At 41.4% G+C, this 19,649-nt stretch overlaps 1 protein-coding gene across 1 annotated transcript in view; it reads left to right on the top strand.

Annotated features, from left to right (window-relative positions):
- The first annotated feature begins 545 nt into the window (after nucleotides 1–545).
- The window catches only part of LOC110974937 (semaphorin-5A-like), a 136,204-nt gene continuing 117,100 nt past the window's right edge, over nucleotides 546–19,649 (top strand). Inside the window, exon 1 of the mRNA XM_022226936.2 lies at nucleotides 546–789. The gene's annotated coding sequence lies outside the window, so the exon portion shown is untranslated. The remainder of the gene's footprint in view (nucleotides 790–19,649) is intronic.

Raw genomic sequence — 19,649 nt, 5'->3', positions numbered from 1 at the left:
AAAATCCAGGCTAATCCACTATCAAAAACATGCAAAAATCCATAATAAGAACCGGCCACCATCAAAACAGAAGTCGCACTGTGGTTACATTGTAACATGTTGATGTAGTAAGGATTCTCTTTTTATTTGGTTGGACATAAATTACCAAAAATCAACCTTCGGTGTCTTGAAGAACAGTGCGCTGGACATTTAACTTCTTCTGTCTAGCACGTGTACGGTGTAGTTAGATAAAATTGGGCTCTCAAGTAAACATTAATTTGTCCGGAATTTCTGTCACTAGCACCCTGTATATCAGCATTAGTATATCTCCAAATTGTAGTTTTCGTTGCTAAATATTTGAGATTGGCAGGGATATAATGGCCTTATCGCCACCTCGAAATCCTCGCGCTTCCCTTGAAGTGTGCTAAAATGTCACCATGCAGAATTTGTCTTTTGTCTAATACGCATGCGATGCAAGTGTCTTCTAGGCCTTTCTCTTATGTTTTGCACGGATAACGATGACGCCACTAATCATGCCCAGCTCACACTAATTTGGCACGTGGTTTATTTTCCTTCCTCCCCGCTAAACCGACACGACACCGACGTGGCACTATCTTGCTTTGAAAGGAAATGACTCTTGAGCCGTCCTTTATTTTGAGTTCTTCTGAAAAGACCCTGAATCCAGAGGCATATCAGAGGGAATAACAAATTAACTGCAAAATGCAAAAGCAGCAAATGAAGGATTCATCTTGTCAGCTTTTTGTGACGTCCCAGTTCAAAACTCAAGTCACAGAGTTCAGCCATCTTTTGGTAAGTCCTTTTTTTTTCTTGGGTCGCGTTTCTATCGCAGTTTTGAGTTTGGCAGTCCTTTCTGTTCATTACCCTCTACATTTTTATTCACTCATTTTTAAAAACGTCGTACGAGATATTTATTGTGGTCCAACTTACCTGCGCATTTCGGGAAGTCTCCTTTTACTGTTCAAACAATTATGGATCTGGGAGTCATTTGCTGAACACCCCGGCAATTCCAAACTCTTTGGGGGGAGCAGGGGGATTTTGAAACTTTGTCATGTAAAATTTCTACGGGTGAGGTTTTACCTTTCATTTGTGTTTTATTTTCAAGTTTTTTTTGGGGGGGGGCATGGCCCTGTTGGCCCCCCTGGATTATTAGACCGGTAAACAGAACGCGACGTACAACTATTTTATTGTCACAAAATGAAAGCAAATGAGGTTACTGAAGTGGCAAGATGCTCAGTGTAGCGCTAGCATAGTCTTTATTCACTGCAAAAAAATGTACATGAAGTTGAACATGTTGCACTGCGGTTCTGTGGTATAGTCAGCTAAGGTGGAACAAAAACACTTATCTACGGTCTGCTTGCTGTGAATTTTAATCAATACATTTGCAGTTGGGCACCAGTTTATTTACAACTCCCCACATGATAACAAACTGACTCAACCAGGTAGAGCCTTTATGCATGATTAAGAAAAATCTCCATAAGCCTTATCGCAAATACTGCATGGGTGGTTTTGCACAATGGTAGAAAGGCATTGTGGGAAGGGAAAAGGAGTAAACATTGCCCCCTTTTCCTTCCCATAATGCCTTTGTACAATTGTGCAAAATCACCCATGCAGTATTTGCGATTGAAATGAAATTCCATAACTCTTGGCAGTCCAGAGTTCCTATGTACCATTCCTATCCCCTAACTGAATAAAGCTTCCATTTTCTTCTCAGTGAAAAAAAAAAGATAACCTTCTTGGAACTTGACCTGCATCATTGTGTAGTTAATCCCTCTGGTCTCTGCCGCCATGAAATTCCAGTGGCATTCACTTGAGAACTTGATACACTTAAGTCTGGGGTAAAGCTATACCAATGATGTTGATATTGGTTGAGAGGCACTGTCGGGATCTGGTCTATGTGTTTAATAATGGTGTAACTTGGTAAGCATATCGGTGGAAAATGTACAAGCTCTGAAGTCTGGGACAGAGTGTGGCTGAGCTGGATGTGTTGAAGGAAAGGGTGGGTGGGAATTCTCAAGTTTGCAGCTTGCATTGAGGGTAAAGGTAAACGACCTTAGCTCAGTCAGTAGCACCACTCGGTACAAAAAGCCACCAATGCAGATTCAGATGGCACACTCGTTCTCCTGTGGTAGATGGTTAAACTCTTGGCTGACACGGTGCTTCAAATGTGACTGGTTGAGTTTTGATATGTTTGCTTGTTTTGTGTGTGCCTGCTGTATTTCTAAAAATAGTTAGAGAGTTTTTTCTTTGAAATAGATTCTGCTAGGATTGCAACATCAGACCCTTTTACTTTTTCGAGGTGGAGTACAATGACCTAGGGACCTAGGCTACATTTTAAGCTTCAACAAATTTGCTATCAAGCCAGTGTAGAAGCCAGAATAGGTAATAACTGAAGTCTGGAGTCCCGAATCTATCAAGGTTCTCCAAGAGCAGCATCTAAATTCTTGGGATCCTGGACGTGCTCCTATGTAGGCTGCAAACTTGTCTGGCCAAAGTAGAGGGGGCATATTCTTGAAAAAGTTGACACCCGCCTGAAAGCTGTCCGCCTGCTTTTAGATTAATGTACATATATCAACAACGAAAAAAAAATTTGATTTTAAACGGGGTTACTTTTGACAAGAGCCAAGTCAGTCTTTGGCAAAGTACAGCACTTGATCAACACTGCTCGTATATATCGAAAATATTTACGAGAGGGGAAATTGAGGCCCTCCTATCATATCTGTAAGTGGGCCAAGCTGACTCTCTCGTGACAACTCTGAAAATTGGCGTGCCAACAGAAATGATCCCAGGAGCCACATTAAAAAAAGTGTCCCGACATCCTTGACTTGGAAATAATAGTGCCATGGAGCTGTCAAAAATCCCAGGCTGCCACTCAGCCCTGAGTAATGGGTGTTTTGAATTTTAGCATGGAGACAAAATCAATCATTAAAATTGGCAAGTCAGGTCACATGTCACACGAAAGCAGTGAAATTTTTTTTTTTCAAATTTTTTACTGGGTCATAGGTCGATAGTTGTATGACAATTTCCAAATTCCCAAACACTTTTATTTCGAAATTGTTATCTCTTTCACACGTCTGCAAACTGCTGATCTTATTCCAATAACTGTGTTTAAGCTTGGCCTCCCCCCCAAAAAAGAAGTTTGGTTCAGGACTTGCAGTTCGTACGTGGTGTACGTTGGTTGTTATTGAGAATACCCGTTGCCTTGAGGATACTCAGCAAACGTGGACGCACGTACATGTACACCATATTGCAATTAGTTTAACGATCAGGGACTTTTTGTAATAGCTTAAGTAGTGCGTCAAGCTGTGTTGCTGACTGCCTGCACATAGGCCCTTTACACTTAAGAGATGATGCAGGTCAGACACAATGTCTGCCATGACACTATTTCTAATTTATCATCCCCTATTAGTGCACAGTTGAGCCAAGATCTCATTTATTGCCAAGATGCACAGAGACTAACTTGTCTTGAGAAGGCATTCAGAGCCCTGGTCTGGAAAGCCCTGTTCAAGTGGCCTGGCAAGTACTGTACCCAGCTCCTCAATGCAACCGCACCCTGATGAACTTCAAGAGCTCACAATGTGTCTCATCTTTGTCCAAACTGAGCAAATTTATTAAGACAGTTGGCAAAAGTGACGCAGAATAATGAGTTGTCCCACAGTGATAGATGGTTGCGGCTTCCGTGCGACAAAGTTCATTGTCATGAACATGTGACATGAGTAATGATGGTCTCTCTGTGGCATACCCCATTTGGGAAGTTGACAGATGGTATTTCATCAACCTCATTAACAGTTGGGAATGGAAATAATTGTACACTTGGAGGCGTGTCCACAAAATGGAACTCAAAGTGTCTATTTCTACACCACAGGTATATGAACGTAGAGAGAGAATGTCTGGGATTGTTGCCAGATTAGAGTTACGGGTGCGCATGCTGAGGTAAAACACATGTAGCGTACACGCAGGAACTCTGTTTACCGTACCAAGTATCACACATCTCTGCAGGTGAACAATCATATATACCAGCCTATACCGAATAACCTTCATGTGACCTGTCATGAAAAAATAAGAGTAAAGTCGCATCCCGCTCTGTCCTATTTTGAGGGTTCAAAGTCATATTGAAGTGGAGGTCAAAGAGAAACCCATCTCCCATTTAATTCCAAATATTTCGCAGGATCATATATTTAGAAATGTCATTTTCTCAGCAGTTCTGACGATAGCATTATTTATGTCTGGTCAGAAATGTTGAAACAATGTTGGGAACAAAGATGGAAAGCTACCAAAATAATGTCACATTGTTACCTTATACTTTTACCCTTCTGCTACTGAAGCTCTTCTGCTACTGAATTCAAATATACCAATATCTCAATTTTTGAAAATTCTGACTTTCGGCTCATTTTGGGGTGACAGGTCACATATGTAGGCCGATATCCATGTGCAGAATAACAGTTGGTGTTCCTGATAACTGAAGCACCCTTAAATTAAGGAGTCAACTTGGATCATTAAGCCCTCGAGCCAGGAGCTTCACAACATCCTCTCCTGGAGGGTAACTGAGGCAAGGGATGAACCCAGAAGAGGTTCCTTTGCTGAGTGGTTATTGGTTCGACTGGTTGCGAGTCATCAGGAACTGGCTTAATACCTGATGGAAATGGTTAAGCGATGGGAAATGGGCGTGAGCCCGCGGAGGGTCATTTTCGTCCGTGTGTGGTCCGTGTTTATACTCGGAGTATTTTGCACAGCTGTTGGGGCATGGGCACCCCATTTGTTAAAAAGGAAGACTTAATTAGTTTAATTTTGTAGATTTGGTGTGGAAATTTCAAATATGTTACTGGTACTGTTCTAAAAAAATATGAGGTAGCAAGAATAAAGGTTATGATGTGTGATGGACTGTACACCAGTATTGACGACCTTTTAGCCATAATGCCTCAAAATGTTCAAGATATATTGACAGTTTTGCATGAAATTTGGCTGGCAGTACTCAGACTACAAAATAGTAAGCAATAGTCTGTGCCTGAAGGACCTAGCACAACAAATTACTACTTCTGGCTAGGGCACCCTCCATTGTTACTAGTACAGAGAACAATGAAGTCATGCATTCATAGTGCCAGAGTACTGTATGGTACATTGTCTTATCTATTTTATTTTATGGCTTCAGAGAACAACAAGATCATGTCCTCTTACAAGCGACAGGACTGAATAGCACATTTTACAACTAAGTAGCACTTTGTAATATTTAGAGCTGTTTAGGGTTAATGAGTTACACATCTTGTACAATGTATGTATATTTGACACTCTCTTATAATGTTGTGTGTGCCCTGCTTTCCATTGTAATAAGTGCTGCTGTTCCTGCTATCCCTGCTCATCGCAGAGACATTCTGTGGCAATTGCCCGTGTATCAAGTTCAAACTTGCTCACCAACATTTGTAGCCCAGTTGATGCAGGTACAGAAGAGACCACACGGGCAATTAATCACTGTCCAGTGGGTCACAGAGCTTATGTAAGTGCCGTTTTATTTTGACACATCTGAAAAATATTTCTCCTGAAATCCCTCAAGCGGGGCAATGTTTATCCGGCCAATAAATATCCCGATAAAAATACATGCAAGCTCTATCTACCAGGATTCCCTTCTGACATTGGCCAGCAGATCAGCTGCGGACCCCCGCCAAAATGCCAGCTAAAGTTATTGCCACAGGATGAGAAAAATGATGGTATGGGCGTTCGTGGGAATATTGCCGGCTTATAAAAAATGATTAGAGCAACAGCTGTTAGCCCCTAGATAAGATTGTCAAGTTATCAATTCTCTGGGAAGTGCTTCCCATCTTCCAATTTGCCAGGGCTGATGACGTTAATGCGGTTAATTGGCAAAGCCCGCCCCTAACCCACCATTGAGATAGTGATAGAAAGAGGTTGTGTCAGCAGTCAGATAAACACATTACCTTATTGTGAAGTGGGTTTAGCGCTTGTTATTCATGCATATGAGGGCCTTCTGCGTTGTCAATAAATACGGGGTAGATTGGCCTGTGGCTGTCAAGCAATGAACTATTAATCCTTTTAAATGTTCCACCTTTTTTTAAAATAAAGTTGCCTCTGTTTCCCTGATGGTTTTTCTGGTGGACACATTGAAAGTGGTTTTGGGCAGGCCCCCTGTGTCCCTTATGAGTGAAGAATGAGACTTGCTCCCAGGAATCTAAGACAATCGGTTATCGGTTCTACGTGATTGATTTTTTCAACTACTGAATGGTTGCTAATGGTGTCAATCAAAAGTTAAGTGAAACAGTGAAGTATTTATCAGAGTGACAAAGTCTGTGGTTAGCATTTCATTTGTTGACATTCATCTTCAAATTCCCTTCAGCTTCCCCCCAAGAATTACTCCACATGCAGTATGTTACATCATACTTTCTAGGGGTGCTTTTTCTAAAGTGCTTCAAGGAAACCATTCATTATAACTAAAGGCTTCCTGTCAAAAAATTTAGGTATATTCCGGGCTACTGGTGATAAGTTCTGCCGAATTCCCTATCACTGTTTGCAAGCAGTTTGTGCCATAATCCTTAATTTGTAAGTAACTGACAAATAGTCAGATCCCTCCCAGCTTCCACCTGTCTCAGTCCCCTGTGTTTTCTTTTGGTGGGGACACTAGGTTGGCAGATATAAGTCATGACTGGACACCTTTTAAGATGACTTCCTGTTTTGAGAGGGGAACATGTTATCGCTTGCGTGCATCCTGGCGATTCCAAGCTTACTGTGACTCCACATGGTCATGTATCTCATCACCTGCAGGTTTGGACTTACCTGACTCCCTCCCTCCCACCTTCTTAAAAATCTCCAAGGGCACCATGTTGTCACATGATGGCGACGGGAAAGGAGGGAAAAAAAGGGGGCGTGATAGGAGAGGAAGGGAAGGTGGGGTCGGGTGCTGCCCTATGTGTCAAGCTTGTCCTTGACTTTGTGAAAAGTGCAGAGTGTGTTGCAGCTTTAAATATAATCTGTGTGTTGCATCTTGCCCCTTGGAGGGAGGCAGTGCCAATTATATTTCAATTTTCATTACACTGCAACGATACCAAGTCACGTTAGAAATCCTCTAAAACTTTTCGCGCAGTGTTTATTGAAATGAATGTACGTGAACAGCAGATCTTGACGTTTTTCATGAAATGCTTACATTACCTGAGGACATTCCTCATTTTTGCCACCAACTTGACACAATTTAAGTTACATATATAAACACCCAATATGCAGAGTTCATACATGTACACAAAAATGTTTTGAAGGACAGAAAGACTGCTTGGATTTCTTGTCATGGTCATTGTCAGATGGAATCTCTGAGTGAAGATGATTTCTGTGTGAATTCACTAGTTTTCCTAGTGCCACATTGGACAGTTTGTATTTTTGCATGATTAATTCAAAATTGGCAAAAGGTCATTGGCAAAACCTACTCTTTTTGCCTTGGCATCAGCTGAGTAGGCTCTCATACCTCCAATAAAGCTTCTTCAAAGTGAATACACCCCCTCCCCCATTGAAAGCAGTGGGTGTGATTGAAATTGGGTGAGAGATTTAGCAGGGGTTTGCCAAAGTAATTAGGCCATTACTCTTTTCTCTGTTGGTGAATTCCATGATTGGCCTAGCAGGCCCCTGGAACATAGTAATTACCCCCTCTTTTTCCTTCTTGGAGTTCCTGCTGGGCTCCCTTTTCACAGGCAATAAACCTGTAATTGAGATTGTACCTCCCCAGGGGGTGCGATTGGCCCTCCCCAGTGACCCATTAGTGGCCAGACTGGTCCATTGACCTCAGCAAAATCAAAGATATTGGCTAAACAGGAGTCTCAAGAATCAGGTAGAAAGTGGTAGCAAAGGGATTCCCGAGGTTTGTGGTTTGAACAGACCCAGTGGAGGGCACATATTCTTATGCATGATAGCGCTGTCTGGGGACATCTGAATTTTGAAGAAGTGCAGATCTTCAAGAACTGCTAGCTGCACAAGATGCTGATTTGATTTAAGAAAATCAACATTGAACATGATGTATGCATTGTGTGTTGTTATGACATTCATCATTTTGTGAATTTCTCCTTACCATTCTGCCTTAGACACTGCCATTGTGATCCTATTCTCTTCAGTTGCTTTGGTCTATTTTAAAGACAAACTTTACTCTTTATTCACAGTATCTTCTAGAGCATATCCTTCAATATAAGTATTCGGAGTAAAAGTACCCATCTTCTTTCAGTTCACAGTTTTCTTATGTGTACATGGTTACTGTTGTCCCACATGCTGCTCTTCCTTAACTTCCCCGCAGATCTACTTTAGGGAAATTATTAGCAGGACACTAACCTTTTCAATCACTCCTGTAGGCCATTATATCCAGCCAATTTCTTGAGCAAACATCACTTTGAGTTTCCTTCTCTCTTTTTGTTGGTATGAATTGTGGCAAGCATTCAAGGATGTGTGCTTAACTTGTTTGTAGACCCTCTGGCTGTTTCTTCAGGACACACAGCTAAAAATTTCCCACCAGAGCATAGGACGGGGCACAGTTGTTTTCTCTCCAACTTTGGAGGTGACATTAAGTCCACGAAAAATCACAATTCAATCAGATAATCAAATTCAACAGAGTCATTTGCCGGTGCCTAATTGCCACATTGAAAGAAAACACTAATATGGGATGGATGGGTCTGTTTTTCTTTTCTGGCGTGGTGTCTTGGTGAACCTGTTCAGAAGTTCAGGGCTGAATGAAGTGGCATGCAGGGGAGATTTCTCAATTCCGCCTTGTTGTTCCAGCTGCTTTCCTTAGACATGAATGTGACCGTGTACTTCAATGAGACGAAGCCGAGTTAGCATCCTGTCTGTAGAGGAAGGCCAGGTGTAAAGAATGCATTGTCAACTAGCAATATCAGTAGGAATGGATTCAATATTGAGAAGATCAATGTGTGATGTGTTTGTAGCTAATTGTACCGTACTTGCCTCTCAGTGTTCAATTACCAGAGGTTATCTCTGGAAGGAAAATCTGAATAAAGATCTTTTATTTGATTTAATATGAGCATGGGGATTAGATGTTGTTTTGGAATTTGTTTTGTTTTTTCCATGAAATTCACAGTACAGGTAAGTGCATTGTTTGAGACTTGAAGTTAGAGATGTCACAGTTATGCTGCTTTGAAAAGATGAAATTTTGGAGACTACAACTTTGCTTCTCAAGAGAATTTGGTAGAGACAATCTTCCCCTTTGAGAGCGAGACCCTGAAATTGAACTTGACAGTTTGGTCCTACTGCACTTCCCCCTTCCCCGCTGCTTCTCCAAATTGGCACCCAACCAAGCCCCAGTTTCCACTGCAGCGACTTCCAAACCGCCGTCTGGGGACAGGAAAACATGCATTAATGGCCCACCACTGGCCAGACGAGCTAGCCTGGCGTATTGCCGCATCGATGGATTGCGACAGGCTCCTCCCTTTTTTGGGGGAAAATGAAGTAATGAAATGGGATTTTCGTCATTATTATTATGCTGAGACCGGAACTGGATCAGTCTAATGGACATCATGACCCCATAAAGTACCCTCACCTTTATGGGGGGGAGCATACTCTGTGTTGAGTTCTACCTTTCTGTGTACCACCTCTATTATATACTGTATGAGTTTTATCATGTACTCAGGTTTATGTATATTTATGATCCACTCAAGTACACATTTGCAATGGCCCATACATCAAATTTTAAGTACTGATCGTTGTAAAGCAAAAGAACTAAAAAGACTTGTAATCTCTCCAGGGAGTCCTCATTTGGACATCATGTTCCCTTTGTAATCATGGTTTAGATCACTCGTCACACATCGTAGTCCTTGTCTGTGGTGTGCGAAATCACAGGAGAACCCGGTAGGCATTCACCACATTGGGGGGACAAGTTCTTTTGTTAGGGAAATTTGAACTGAGTTGTGGTGACATTTCTGAGTCCCCACAGCATTTTCCGTCCCCACAAAATAGGTGAAATTTCGGTTGTGTGTGTACATGTACATGATGTACATGTATGTGACCACTGACCAAAACTGCCCCCCGTACAGGTACATTTACCAAAAATTCCCACACTGTTCCATTATGTGGGGAATAAATATACATTGTACATTTTGAAGGGATACATTTTGGAGTGTTAGGGTTGGCTCCTGTCAAGTTCAGGGATTTTGTGAGTTAAATTTGGCCACAGGGTAGAGAAATGCTGTCCAGGCTATTTTGTGAAAACCTGCAGGCATAGAGATGTGATTGGACAGAGCTGAGTGTTTCTTGCAAATCCCGCTTGTCTTTGAAGAAAAAAGATTTGGAGGGCCATTAATTTCTCATCAGCACATTTCTTCTCCTCAGTGGACTGTTTTCCTTCAACCACCAAAAGTATTTCCAGGGGGGGGGGCGTGTGAGGTTGGCGCTGTTGACTGTTTATTTTCATCTGGACTTGAATTATATCGGTCCCAGGCAGAGTGTTTAATGGTTATTTATTCAGCCATTGGGACAATCTCTGATCACAGCTTGAACTGCGTGCTTTTTCTCTTGCCGACACAAGGTCACAAAACTTCTGGGTGATGTTTGTGTTGAGTAGACCCGTGTCGCCGCTCGTGATGCTCCAGCCCACTCTTATGGAAGGAGGAAAGCGCTGCAGTTCACCTCGGTTTATTTTTCTCAAAAAGTTGAAACTTTCAGTAAATGATGCTGGTCAAAGATCAGCTATAAATATGACATGTTTCTTGTTTCACCCTTCCAAGTAATGTTAACCTGTGGGAAAGGGACATCTCGGTGACACGGAAGTGTAATTTGATACAGATATTCAGAGACTTGACCTAGAGATGCGTAACTAAACTTTCAAAAAATGATTGTTTGCCCAGTGCATAATTCGATGAAGGCATCGAGTTGAGCCCTCTTATAATATTTTATGATGCAGATGGCAAAATCGAGATTCGATTCAAGGATCTTAGCGCCTCAGGGTATTTATTCAAAGCTAGCGCCTGCACGGATTTAATTAAATATGGATTATAATCTTACCCAGCCCCCCTCTCTAATATTAGCAGAGCGTGAAGCATAGGAACCCAAAAAAAAAAAGAAACAATTCCGACAGGAGGATTTTTTCCCCAATGCCGCCATGCCCCAACCTTGACATATTTGAGTTAGTCAAGGTTGGTTGCTGTAAATGCAATCCCACATTGGCTTGTTGACACTTACTTGAACTGTTTGCAATCATTTCTGTTATGATTGTACTGTTCGGAAGAAACAACTGGAACAGGGGGGGAAAAAGGAGATTGTCCTTGAGTCTTTCGCATTTTGACACCTCTATGGCCACAATTTTGTATTCTATTATGGAATGACATTCATAAAAGCTGGCTAGTTGGGCATGACCGTGGTTCAGTATCAGTGAAAAGCTGCAAAGTGCTTGTACCCTGGACCGGTAATTTGTGAACTATTTGAAAATGCTGACATTTTGAAGTTTGAATGTTGAAAGTCAGTGGTAGATGGCTGAGTTGTGCATGGGTAGATTGTGGGTCATTGCTGTCCCTTTGTGCAGTGTTTCCCCTGCTCAAACACTGTTAAGCTTGCTGAAGATTCTCTTTGACCTTTATGCCGTGACACTTTCTCTTTGTTCTCTTTCTGTTAGGTGAACATCGAATCCATCTCGCGTGCTTTTTTTTTCAGTGTATTTGTCAACTACTTCCATGTAAAAGTTCAGCGGCAGTACACCTAACAATATTTATAGAGCAGTCTACTTCAAAGGCTGGTCGTTATTATTTATCTAGAGAATTTTTTTAGGTTCTTATCAGACTACTAGCGTACATTTTAGGAAGTAATTGAAAATTGCCTTTTTCCTTCTATACCTGCTTCTAGATTGCATATTGGCTTTGACCTTGCGTTTGCAGCTCGCCAGCTAGAACTTGACTTTTATACCCGATGCTGTGTTCAGCAGACACATTTTCGTGTCATTACAACATTATGTGGAGCCAACCTGACTAGCGGTGATTGCCCCCATCAAGTGAATTGGGAGTTTACACCACATTAGCTCTCGAGGGTCTTAAAGGTAATCTTTGTGCACACAATCTGCCCAGTATGCGGTTCCTTTTTGTTGGGCAGGCATGGCGGATTCCACTTGGAGGATTTATTTCAAGGGCCAAGTGTATTAAGGGCATTAGGACATGGTGGCTTTTTTGTCAGTTGGATGGAAGTAATCTTGCAGGGCGCTTCATTGGTTTGGACACATTGGAGAGAACTGTTTGCCATTGGCCCTAGTCCAATCCTGTTTGTTGATGGCAGGATAGGTTATTGTTCTCCTTCATGAAGCACGTCCCATTATTTGGGCCATAAATGCATGATTTAGCCAGTCAGTAGTGTAATGGTTACACAGTGACCGATCAAAGGGGTAACCTGCTCGTAAATGTGCCCTAATCATGCAAATCATTGATGAAAGCAGGGGACACTATGGCGCCATTTCTGACATACCTAGAGTCCGCTCCCACGAACAGGGTTGCTTTGGCTTGGTGCACATTTAGCAGGAAAAAAAATTGAAAGAATTTTCTTTTTTGTGGCGACCGGTTCTTCAAATAAAGTTTTGCATGACTTCTTATTGTCTATTGGTTTGGTTAAATTTGAATTCAGAAAATCACAAAGTGATCAGAAAATCACTTTCATCTTGGGTACCAGAGGATCCTTGAAAATGAAGAATTCTGTATTGTTTTCTAGTCATTTTTCCAAATTACTCTGCATTATCCGTAGGAGTTCTTGGTAAAACACAAAAAGTGATTCAATTTAGAATTCTTGCTGGCCTATGCTTGTACTGTTTTGAGTGTTTACATACAAGCCTGTATGAAATCACGTAATAGTGAACATTCCTGGGACCATGTAGAAAAGAGGACAACCTTGGGTTTGACCACAGACCAAGAGCACCAACGATGATTCATTTCCCTACCAAAAGTGAAGATTCATAAAGTGTGATATCCTGGTGGTGGTGGTTTGTGTCTAATACGCAAAGGTCATTTTACCAGTGTCTTCCAGGATGTCTTCCAGGATGTTGTGGCATGGAAAAAAATGGGTCGTTTGCTGCATGCTGTGAAAGGGTCCATGGTGTTTAGTACGCCCCGGGGGGTAAATTGCACCTGAGGTGAAGCCCTAGTAAAGTACTAGTACTAGTAAAATTCTGCCCTCTCTTGGTCCCACTTGGGGCGGATGAGTAGAAAGAGCTTGAAGTGTCCAAAAAGTACGGCTATGTCGAATATTGGATCAATTATTGAATATTCAAATATTATTTTCCAAATTTGAATATTCAAATGCAAAATACATGAAAAGGAAGGTAGAATTTCCTTTTGTTTTAAATAAGTACAATTGCACTATGGAGGCTTGTTTCAAGCAGATTCAAAAGAAAAGCGACTGAAATCTTATGATTCAAAAAGATTTCAGAGAGTTCAGCCATGTTTGATAACTAGGATCTCCCGCGCTGGACATGCCACATGCTTCAATATGAATGGCAAGGGAGGCAATCTTTTCAGTTGGCTTAAGGAAAATACAAGCTATTTAACACATGCAGTTATGCACAACATTTGATTGTAGGGTAAATTCAGCAACATCTCCAAAGCAGATTAAGGGAACCAAAATGAAATGCTGACAACCACAACAACAAGAAGAAAACAGGAAAGCACCCACATCTCCTGTTGAAAACTGGGGGGAAATGGTAGCAGGCTCTTCATGGCTCGTAGACCATAGTTCCTTCTTGATTTTGCTGGAGGCAAAATTTATTCATGTTTTTCAAAACTACAAGAGTGCCGGATGGATTGCATTCAGCTCAGTTTCACTGGGGAATATACAGACATGTACATATTCATGTACATGCACACTGTATTCTCTGTATTCTCACTTTGCTGTGTGAGTCACTGAAACACCAAGGTTTAATCAGTAGTGGGTTTCTTCTCAGTGACCATTTTGCTCAAATCAACGTAGAGTTGGTTTCATCTGAACAAGAAATGTCTGTCTTCATGCAGAATGAATGATTGGAAGTGTGAGCAGAAATTTGGCATCTTGAGGGGTTTCAACATTCTAAGCCTGACATTGGGGAAAAGTAAGAAAAGAAATCATCTTTGGTTGTAAAACTTCAATGAGAGGCATGGATTTTTAGGGAAGGTAGGTTAGAGATAAGTCAGCTGGCATCACTTTATGGGGGGGTGGGTATATGCAGATACCCCCCCATGACTTTACAAATTACAACCCCTTGTCCCTACAGTGTCTTGTAGACTTTGAAGACAAGTTTTGTTGTGTTGCGTTCTGTTATCTGTACTTTCCAGGTGAAAATCAGAAATCCTTATCATCTAATGATCAATACATAGAAATGCAATACAGCACACTCAAACTTACATGATTGCTGGAGTAAAAGTGTATAAGTTTTGCGTACATGGACATACTTTACTCGAGGAAATAAAAATCCTGCTTCTCCCTTTAAAGAAATTGTTTCATCTCTCACTACAGGAGGGTACCTGTTTTCTGATGGCCCACATATAGGCCTATGGGCATCAGCTGATTAGTGTCTGCAACCACTCTACCCCAACCACTTGCCTAGTCTGCTCACTAATGACTAAACCCAGGCTTGTGAGGATACCTTGAAGTCTATATTAAGGGCCCCTGTTTAGTTCGCCAGTTTAGCTTAGCCTAGGATGTTTCAAATTTCAGGGGGTTTCCTGACAACTTTCATCGCCAGCCAAGGTGTGTAATTAAACCTGTAGCTCATTTGGCCAACCTGTGAAGTATTTTGCACTAGCTCTCTGTACTCATGGGGTGCCTTGGCTTAATCCCGACCGATGATGAATGGGGAGGCAGTATAACTGAAGAGAGAGAAAGAGAGAGGGGGGAAAGAAGGGGGAGAGAGCGACCAGGATCAGATAAAAGTGATGTCAAAAAAGGGCAAATGTCCAGAGAAAAGGATGTGGGAAATTTTGAGGACTTTCTGTTAATTCTGAGGAAGGATGGCTGATAAGGAGCCTGCACAGGTGATAAATGAAAGGTCTTGTCTCGCTCTCTTTAAGTCTTTTGTAGTTATGCCGTTCCTTGCCCGCAGGTTGGCAGCTCTTTCTCTTAAGAAATGTAGGTCAAGAGGTCAAGAAATAGGTGTGCAAGATTTGTAAAATGAGCAGATTCTGTAGTGATTCTGGTCAGATTTTCCAGTATTTGGGAGTCATTCTAGTGAACAGGTACATTTTACAGGTATGTAAACATCTGTAGATATGAAACAAACTTATATTAAGAGTTCAAATAGAAAAGAAATACCAAGCACAGCTTTTAAACAGGACTGTAGCTAGCCGAACATCTGTGGAAGAAGCACCAGGGTGATTTTGAATCTGATAGCTAAATGTTTGCAAGTTACAAGAGGGGAAAATCTCCGGAAATTGTTGCTGAATGGTGCAAAGGTAACGCAAATTCCATCCATCTAGACTCCTGCAACTGTTTTTTGCAGTATGTTCATGTTTGGACATTCTTTACTCCTCTTTTCAGAAGGGTACATTAATCCTGTAAAGGATTCCACTTTTGACATTACAAAGATCTGGAAGTTGTCCAACTAGGCCGTTCTACATGAAAGGGCTGTCAGCAGAGAGCTTATTATCTCAAGAATTATGCTTTTTGTTCTTGGCCTTCAGACAGGAATTCCCGAGAGGGCCACTTTACTCAGTTGTGGAAGTCAAGGCTTGTGTCAGAGCGTACATGTTCATTTATTTGTTTATTTTTTTCTTGAGGGAAAATTTGTTGGACTTAGAATATTGTGCTATTAAGTAGGCAAACATGTCAGATGAGATTGAAGCATTGGTAGTGTATGGCCGTTTTTCCCCAGAGTTTCAGGAGGGCAGTACGCTGAAATGGAGTTGTTCTAGCATCATCTTCCGGGAAGTGGAAAAGAAAAAAATTCTACAGGGCAAAAATATAGTGTCCATTTTTGCACGGGCTAAACATTAAAAAAAGAATAAGAGTGGCTCCTTTTTTTCTCTTGATTTGCCTGACTCATTTTCCAAGGTGGTTGCTGGTTGTTTGAAACCAAGAATAGTCCTATTAAACTTTGCTTGGCTCGTGACCAAAACTGTCTAACTCAAGGTTGAAATTTTTTGGATTTTTCCAACCGAATTGAGAATTCAATGTGATTGAAGTGCCGTTCCTGTTTGGAGTGGATGGGAGAGATTTCAAGAGCTTTTAACTTCCTCATACGTACGGTGCCCAGGACTAACTAAATAGTCTTCTGGTTAAATTTGAAATCCTTTATTCTTTTTTCTTTTTCTGTTCCCAGTTTTACTTGAATTCCCTTTTGAGCTGAGACTCCAACAAAGAGGAAGTCTCACTAGGGAAGCATTTAGACTGAATTTCTCGGGTACCAAGGTGAGGCAACTTGTGAATCCGCCCTGAGTGTTAGTGATTCCAGAGGTAAAAAAAAAATGGCAAGAGCAAACAAAAATGCACTGGCATTGATCACGACCATCCTGTCAACAGAAATATTGGATGGATTATTTATTCGTCACCAGGGTGAAGCACTTATGACACTGAGGGCAAATATCCATCCCCTGTAGATGAGGAGAGGGCAAAATGTCTGGATTTATAAAACAAACAAGGCAGTCCTGTAGTGTGCAGAGACCGTTGTGTGCAGACAAGTTGTTGGTGTTAGGCAAACACCGCGAGATTAGAAAGCTTTTTACCTGGTTACATGGGTATGGGTGTCCGTTGTCCAGGTCATTTTTCTACCATACATGCACTTGTGAGGGTTTTGGGGATGATTTGGGATTGGTTAATGAGATTCTGAGTTCTGCTACAGAAAGGTCCGGTTATGTAAAGAGAATAACATGTATTGTGACAGTTGTGTGATGGGTAAAAAGGCAAAGTGTTTGATTCTAGGAAAAAACAGAGTCGTGCTTCATGAGGTCAAATTGGAATAAAAGTCCTCTTGGCTGTTACAAAAAAAAAAAGGAAGTGCGTGAACCAGTCGGTGAAAGGTTGACTTAAGTTTTGATTTTACTTCTTCAACTGGAACTTGAATGTACATGTATGTGTGGTGAATGAAGAGTTGGTCATGTGATTTTGTCCACAGTCGTTATTCTGTAACGTTTACCATATTTGTTGACTGGAATGAATGGACAGGTTACATCACACTGTCCTGTGCTCATTCTCCATACGTTGTTGATACATGCCTGTTAATCCACATGTGACAAAGTATTTGTCTCTTTTTTTGTTTTTTTGTTTTTAACTTTCGTCACAAAGCGTGGCAGGATTTCAGAGAGTTCAGCCATGCCTGATAACTAGGATCTCCCGCACTGGACATACCACGTGCTCCGACATGAATGGCAAGTGAGGCAATCTTTTCAGTTGGCTTAATGAAAATACAAGCTATTCAACACATGCAGTTATGCACAACGTATGATTGTAGGGTAAATTCAGCAACATCTCCAAAGCAGATTAAGGGAACGAAAATGAAATGCTGACAACAACAATAACAACAAGAAAACAGGAAAGCACCCACATCTCCTGTTGAAAACTGGGGGGAAATGGTAGCAGGCATTTCATGGCTCGTAGACCATAGTTCCTTCTTGATTTTGCTGGGGGCAAAATTTATTCATGTTTTTCAAAACTACAAGAGTGCCGGATGGATTGCATTCAGCTCAGTTTCGCTGGGGAATATACAAACGTGTACATATACATGTACACTCTATTCTCAATGTTCACTTTGCTGTGTGGGTCATTGAAACACCAAGGTTTAATCAGTAATGAGTGTCTTCCGACCATTTTGCTCAAATCAACCTAGAGTTGGTTTGATCCGAACAAGAAATGTCTTCATGCCGAACGAATGATTGGAAGTGTGAGCAGAAATTTGGCATCTTGAGGGGTTTCAACATTCTAAGCCTGACATTGGGGAAAAGTTAGAAAAGAAATCATCTGGGGTTGCTGTAAAACTTCAATCAGAGGCGTGGATTTCTCACCCCACTCCCACACCCCTTAAGAATTTTCGACTTCCGAAATTCAGGATAACTCACGGAAGTTTAATTGTCCAGGTTTTGCTACTTTTTGTACTTGGTACAAAGAAGCAATTACCAGACTGACATAATCCCAGGTGGCATGGGAGAGAACTCATTCCTTTTTAGTGATTTAAAAGCTTTGTAAAGCCGCATTTTTTTATTGCTGCCCTTCTAACACCCCCCCTCCCACTTGGTGTTCCATGAAGTTCTTTTTATCCCTCAATCTGGCCCCTGTTAGAAGCCTGTTACTTGATAAGAGTCACTGGAAAGTAAAGTAAATTGAAAAAAAAACCAAACAACCCCCCCCCTAAAAAAAACTTACTCAGAACATGCATATTGCTGGTCATAAAATGTAGGCAATAAACGGAGTCAAACATGATGTGGATGGAGGAGGGGTTGAGATTATTTAGATGACAAAACAGTCATTGTGCTTTGGGAGTTCAATCTCTGCTTGCTTCGTCATAAAATGAATACCTCAGTTTTGTTCATTAAGCATCCCACGTATTCCTCATGCCCTCGTCCTGGCGCTCTCCTTGTGAGGAGAGCTAAACCGATTTTGTAAGGAGTGAGTATACGTATAAAGGAGTGGTGGCAGCTGTTACCCCCTGTCGTGATGGAAAGTTTGAAAGAAGTTATATAATAATGTCTATTTCTTCCCCCTGTATTCAAACTAAGGCCGTGTCCAAAACGGACTTCCAGAGCTACGGCTAGGCCTATTGTCTACGCGTCTCCACACATTTCCATTGGAGCGAGGACCTAGCCCTAGACAAGAGATTCGGATGCAGCCTAATGAATGAGAAGGTCTGAGCCGATTGCAGTTTTAGCCATTGCTGAAATTAAAATTTCAGCAATGGCTGTGTAGGGCCGTTTGCCAGTACTGAAAGCCCAGTAATTAGTTCAATAGTGCCACAAAACATCAAATAAGATGCAAGAGAGCCAGAAATTACAGTAATCCAATTTAATTTAAATGCTTCAGGCCCACAATTGGGGATTGGTTTTGCGAACGAAGCCTGAGACGGAGCCCAAGTTCGAGTATTGGAAAAGGGTCTAGCTCTCCATAGGGAGAGAAACTGTCAGTACAGTGTACAGGCGATAGGAAAGTAAGAAGTTGCCATTGTGTGATTGCATACATTGTGGAGGGCCCAAAACAGGAATAAAACTTACAAAAATGTTAGCGTAAATGTTCATGCTGGTCTTTGTATGTTCATGTGAGTTGAATGGATTCTTCATTACAGACAAAATTTTCAAATGGTTGAAAATTTTCGTGTGTGATTGAATCTTTTAACAATAAAAAGCTTTGGTGTAATTTTTGTTTGAAATTGTCTAATAAATTTAAACAGTTTTCACACTTTCTGGTGGGCTTGGATCTTCTTCCTACATGCTGTTAATGACAAACGGTTCTGCCCCCCCCACCCCTAAAAGAGAATAAAATAACAGTGCAATGATCACTCAGTTGTCACACACCCAAAAAGTGTGTCATGAGTCGCACAAAGGGGTGATTCTGTAGAAGGTGCCTTTCCGGTTTTATAATCTGGTTTACAGCTCAGGCTACACAGATGATTTGTTTCTTGTGGCTTAAGTTTTGGTGAATTGTCACAGTGGTTGCTTTTTAGAGGGCTTACTCATGATTTGTTTACCCTGTCATTTATAAGTTTGTATTCAGAGACAGGTTCTTGGACACCTACTAGC

This window comes from Acanthaster planci, linkage group LG08, assembly GCF_054643075.1.
Source record: "Acanthaster planci isolate LZ-2023a linkage group LG08, COTS_SCS, whole genome shotgun sequence".
In the NCBI taxonomy this organism is placed as follows: Eukaryota; Metazoa; Echinodermata; class Asteroidea; order Valvatida; family Acanthasteridae; genus Acanthaster; species Acanthaster planci.
Note: the sequence above shows the minus strand (reverse complement) of the source record. Positions and strands in the feature narration are given on the sequence as shown.